Raw genomic sequence first — 6228 nt, 5'->3', positions numbered from 1 at the left:
AATGGAGACCAGTTTGACTGGCCTGCTGGTTAGTGGTGCAGGTGAGTGCCTCTTTCTCATCTTTCTCACAATTAGAGTCAGCATTTTGTAAAGTTGGTTTGGGGTTTTTTTTCTTTTTTTTTTTTTTCCTTCTCAGTAGCTACAATTCTACAAAAGGATGATTTTTTGAAGCAGGTTTTTGAAGGGAGAAAGAATTCCTCCAATTTCTTCTTTGGGCAGCAGGGACAGAAGAAAGAGAATAGCAGCAGTCACAGCAAACAGGGCTATTCAGGGCTCTTACTTGGCTGTTGGTGTGCTCCAACTAATCTGTCTGGAAAGAGAAACATGTAAGAAATGCCCTGCTGTGTCAGAGCAACAGCCCGTTTAGCCCAGTAGTTGTGACTGCAACAGCGGCAAGAGAAGAGGCTGTGTAGTGAGCTCAGGGGAGCTGGGCTTCCCAGTCCCCTGCTCCCCTCCCGCTAACCCAGCATCCACAGCTGCGGCACGGGTGCCAGCAGGCACAGCCCCGCACATTGGGTTTTGCTGCACATTGCTGTCAACCGTTAATTATGAAAAGATTGTAACAAATTGTCTTATGTTTAGGTGATGAGCTTTTGGACAAAGAATACAGTCCAGCTGTTCTGAATGGCTGCTGCATTAGCATTATGAAGGATGCTGCTGCTTATCAAACTCTTTGAAGCCTGTAGTGTGCCGGGAGAGGAGAAATATTGCATGTTCCAAAGTTAATTGCAAATTCAAATTGTAGTATTCCTTCACCTATCTCCACATGGAAAGACTATATATTTTTAAATAAAGTCACCTGTACAAAAGCCATGTTCAAGATTAATGACACAAAGAACTTCAAGAGATGGCACTTCAAACAGATCTCTAGTTAGGAGCACAAGTATTTTTCAAAACTGCAGCCTACATGAACATATATTCAGGATCACTATTTAAAACCATCTTGGGAAAGAAGTCCCATATTGTTTATTTCAATACACAGCTATAAACAGAATAATTTTCAGTCTATGATCTTTTCATTTTGAAGTCTGGCTGCCTTTGATTTAGAATTCTAATTAATATCAAACTGTTACCACTCCTCCCTCAACCCCCTTAAAACTGACTTCCCACAATATCCTTTAGCTTCAGCAGATTAGGAGAAATCACTGAAAAATAGGCGAAAACCATGGAACTGTTTTTTGAAAATGTCATCTTTCTTAAGGGGGATTAAAGAAGTCTTATAACTTAAAGCTGACATTTGGCTTCACATACCACTTACGTTTTCTGCTATATCAGGAAGAAAAAGTATTTAAAGAGGAATTACTGGAACTGTTCTGCTCAGGAACCTGTACTGAACTGGTGTTATTAAAAAAAAAAGGAAGTTAGGCTGCCCTTGGTTAATAAACCCAATCTTTAGCCATGTTTCTTCACTTACGGGATACAATGATTCATGCTTGGTAACATACACTGTTGTACATACTTTATATATACGTGCTATATACAGAGGTATTGTGTATCCTTACCAGAAGTCAATGAAGGCTGCTATGTGCTTGAGTGACCGTGCGACCAACGCACTGACTCGTGTACATTCAAACTAGACAGAAAAGCACAATACATGTTTAGACACTTTCAAGTAAGAGACAGAAAAGTCTTAGCCAAGTTCTATTTTTATATATATATATTTATATATATATTTATATATATATTTATATTTATATATTTTAGATATATATGAATGTATCTCATCGATTTTATGAACATAGACATATAGATGCATCACAGAACTCAGACTGCAAAGGCTACCTCTATCTGAGAACCTATTTCTGCTTAGTCTCTCAGCATTGCAATCTACTTTTGAAATAAGGATGAAAATGATGATGAAGGTCCTGAAGTTATTGTAATAAAGGTTCACATACGATTTACTCCAGGACCAGTCTTGCTAGGTCTTTTGTTACTCCTGAGGATTTTACTCAGAGGCACCTTGATCTAGAGTCAATATAGTACCTTAGGTTTGAACTGAACTTGCATTAATTATTTTATTGTTGTGAGTAAAACTAAACACTACAATGAGAGTGTTTTTTAAATGCTAGCCTAATACACAGACTACCCTTTGAAGAGCTGGAAAAGGCACCATTGGGTCATGTCGGATTTTAGAACTGCTGGAAGTTATGGTTGTACAAAAGAAGTGTTCCAAAGACTCAAGGTGGTTTTGCATCACATTTATTAAACACTCTCTTCATTAATCTCGTTAACCTCATTTCTTGTGTATGAGGTCTGCAATTTTAAAAGAAAAGCTTCCAGCTGAATATGCATCCTGGTAAGTTGGTGTTTCTCTCCCATTCCACACAGCAGGTCAAGTGTCCCTGTACAGGTTTAACAGTGACACTGCTGCTGCTCTGAAGTGAAACGCCACTAGTTCATATAATGCCTCCATCTGATGGCATGATGATCCATAGATCCGATGCATTCTGAAAAGAAGATGACATCACAGGGCTGTCCCAGTAACTCAGTGGGAACTGCTCTGCTGCCACATCAACCCACAGCAAGAAATCCATCGGACACATGGCGTGTTGATCTCAGCTTCTGGGGATACCGTGGGGCTGCATTACCAGCACTGGAGCTTCTCAGCAAGGTAACATAGCTGCAGAGGAGCGAAGCTCTTTTGCCCGCAGCTTCATGACTTCTCTTTATTCCTAAGCACCTGACAAAGCTTTCTTTGTGGTTGGGGCATTCCCAAACACTCCCCTTGCCCCGGTCTCTTTCTGCTGATGCTTTGGCGTGACTCTGTCCTGCAGACTTCTTTCCTCTTAAGTGGAACCATGCAGAGGACTTCATAAAATGTCCTAAAGATTTTGAGATATTTTTTTAGCTTTCTACGAAATTTCTATCAAATCTGGACAACGTTAGTGGATTCCTGAGTTACTGGGGTAGAGTGAGAGAACAGGACAGAGGCACACAGAACTGCATAAGCCTTCGCTTATCAGGGATTATTGAGAATCATGCACATCTTGCATCCATGCTAAGTAATATCTTCCCCAAAATAACAGATTTTCAACACTTCCTTTAGTATGTAGGTAGGCCCTCTTTCACCTCATCATCAGCTGCACTTAATTAGCGTAGCATGTTGCTGACCTGATCTCCCTCGATGCTCTTCCATTAGACAAAAACTATGTATGAAGGAGTATCGCCCTTTTTGTCCCTCTTTTTAATATGAAGAATTGAAGCTTACCCACACATCTTATCAAAGGATAAGAAATGCACAACCAGTGTGCTTATGCATTCTTTCCATTAGCACAGGGGCACATAGGTATGCTACTGCAAATGAAATATTAAGAATCTTTTCGGTTAGGTGTACCGGTAGTACATTTGTTGTATGTTTAATGACAACTTTAAATTTCAGGTTTTGTCTCCGTTAATGCATAAACATCACTTTTCTTAACTTTGTAAGTGATCACCTTCACTGCAAATTTATGACCTGAACCTAGCATCGGATTTTTTCCCTCTGAAATACTTGACCTGTAGCACTGATACCCGTATGTAGCATCAAGGACATTCTCTGCATGCTTATCTCAGGTTCAGCCAGCATGTAACAATATGCCTGCACCTACCTAGAGATGCATTTGCCACACAGAAGCAGACATCTTTTACTGCTTAAGTCATTATATTTGACCATCTGTAGCCACACACGGAAGCTCTGCAAGCCGTATACAAACATACAGGTACAAAGTAAGTATTTACTGTTTCTCACACACACACACACAAGATCAGCAGGGCTTGCTGAGCTACTCAGCTAAGCACCAGTGCGCTGACACCCTGTAAGATGTTGAAGAGCCGCTGCTGAGCAGGCGGGCATCGGCTGGGGAGGGGTGGTGGGGATCGGGGCGCCGGCCGTGAGAACACAGCCACAGCTCTTGAGGACTGCTGACCTACACCCACACCCTAAATCCACTGATGCTGTTGACACCAATGAGCTGACTGAACGCCAGCTGCAGGCTTGACACCCTTCATTTCTTCCAAATTTCCTACCTTTTCATGTTCATGCTTTACTCTTGAATCCTTGAGCTAGCAATAAATTGCTCTGTCAACAATCCAACTTCAGCCTGTGATTTACTTCTCCTCTTTCTCATGGCGCTGTCTCACGTGGCAGCACCGTTTTGGCACCGTTTTGGCACCTGCAGCAGGGGCTGGGCAGTGATGCCCAGGACCCGGGGCAGGCCAGTGGCCGAATGGTGCAGGGGTGAGCAGGGAGGGTACCTGCAGGCTACCCTCAGTGCAAGCTGAGCGTCAGAAGGGCAGAATGGAAATTTTTGGGTATTACAAGTACTGAGAAGTTAACTAGGATTTTGCTGTTTATGCTAACAAAAGAATGATGGTGTTTCTCAGGCTTTTCACAGCGACTCAGGAGCAGAGAATACAGTGAGCAGAAGAGGATGCTTGTGCAGGCAAGTCTGATAGGAAGGGCCTATGGAAAAGAATTAACTACAGAACTACACGTTCAACCGGCAAATTAATTTGTTCTCAGTAACTGAGGAAAAACCTCCTTTAAATAAACATTCAAGCAGATGGTAAATAAACAAGTGATTGCAAGACACTTCCTGCAGGTTTCAGGACTTTATAGCAATGGGAACTGCATGGGATACAAATTCAATGGAGGAGAAAAACCCAGTAAAGCTCTGCCTTTCATTTTGCTGTGGGATCCACCATTGACTCGTGTTATTATTACGCTACTAAAGAACAGCAGTAAATTAGTAGTGTCTGTTTTTTCTACCCTACTGCAGAATTTAATCTATCTCAAGAGCTACGGCCACCATCATTCCTATTTCCCTTCATTCCAACACGCTGTCTCAACGTAAGATCCTTATGAAATAGTTTTTTAAAAATTTGAAGCCAAGAGATGCGAACACATTTAAGCATTGCAAAACGAAAGTGCACAGAGGGCTGCTTCACACAACACAATAAAGAAAAAGACTTCTTAGAAAGCAAACAGATTTACTTGCAGACTTTTATGAATTTAAACCCTGTCTTTGTTTAGCCAGAAGCATCATGATTTTGAGATGTTTCAGAACCACAGCTATTGTGTGAAAGTTTTTTAACATATGACCCAACCAACTTTAATAGCTTCAATGCTATTCCTACAGACACATTCCCTTAATGTTGTTTCAGTCATACATCACTAATTTTATTCATTCTTACGACAAAAAATCCTGGGGACAAATTAATAAAGTAAGCAATCCGCTAATCTCAAATTAACAGGTTGCTTTATTACATTTCCCTGAAAATTAAATCTCAGTATTTAAATACGTATAAGTCAATCTAAATCTTATAAAGGCAAAACAAATTTAACTGCCCATGCAATCTATTACATATTCACCACATGTTAATTAGCATTTCCAATTTTGACATAAATGGTTGCATTATCTAGAAAGTGTAACGTGACAGAAATATTTCTAATAAAAAACCCCAGACAAAGAAAATTAATTCTGTTCCTAGGGTCTGATTAATTAAAAACCAGCAACAAGCCCCAAGCCCCCCACCCAATTTCTGGAAAGGGATTGTTGGCATGGAAACCCACGCGTGCATCATCATTTGGGGGTGCTAACAGAATACTCCTGCCCAATCTGAGATCCCAGGCTGGGAAAAAGGGAGAGCAACATTTCCATAATGCAGTCACAAAGTTGCTCCTAGAAAAGAGAGAATCTGCATGAGAACAATAGAATAAACTCTTAAATGGATCTTTGTGTTATGCTCTTTCATACTCATATGGATCTTGTTTTGGCCAAGCAAAACTGCTCCTTGTGAATTTAATTACTGTCTAATGCAGCCTTAGACGCAGCTCTGTTCTCACCATTGGGCTCTCCAGGCACTGTGATACAAATACAGTAACACACAGTTTCAGGATTCAGTTTCAGGTGAATGTTTTTATTGGTAATATGTTCCTTTATTAAAAAAAAATAATTAAGTTTCTGCCCTTTACCACTAGCAATTACAAAAATAAAATAAAATAAAATCTGTACCAATTCTGCCTATGTTTTCAGAGAACAGTTCATTAAGATCCTTCTGTCCTTCTGTTTAAGTATGACAGTTTCTGGCCATTTCTTGTTACCATTTTAAATAAGCAATAGCTTATAATGCAAATAAAAACTGGTAAGCTTTAAGCTGTTAAGACTTTCAAACTGGATTTTTTTTGACAGGTGTTCATAGCCTCAAATAGCACCTTTGCAAATGCAAGTCTTTCCCTCCTGCCTTGTT

The sequence above is a fragment of the Falco naumanni genome, chromosome 2 (assembly GCF_017639655.2).
Source record: "Falco naumanni isolate bFalNau1 chromosome 2, bFalNau1.pat, whole genome shotgun sequence".
NCBI lineage: Eukaryota > Metazoa > Chordata > Aves > Falconiformes > Falconidae > Falco > Falco naumanni.
This window is presented reverse-complemented; position numbering follows the sequence as displayed.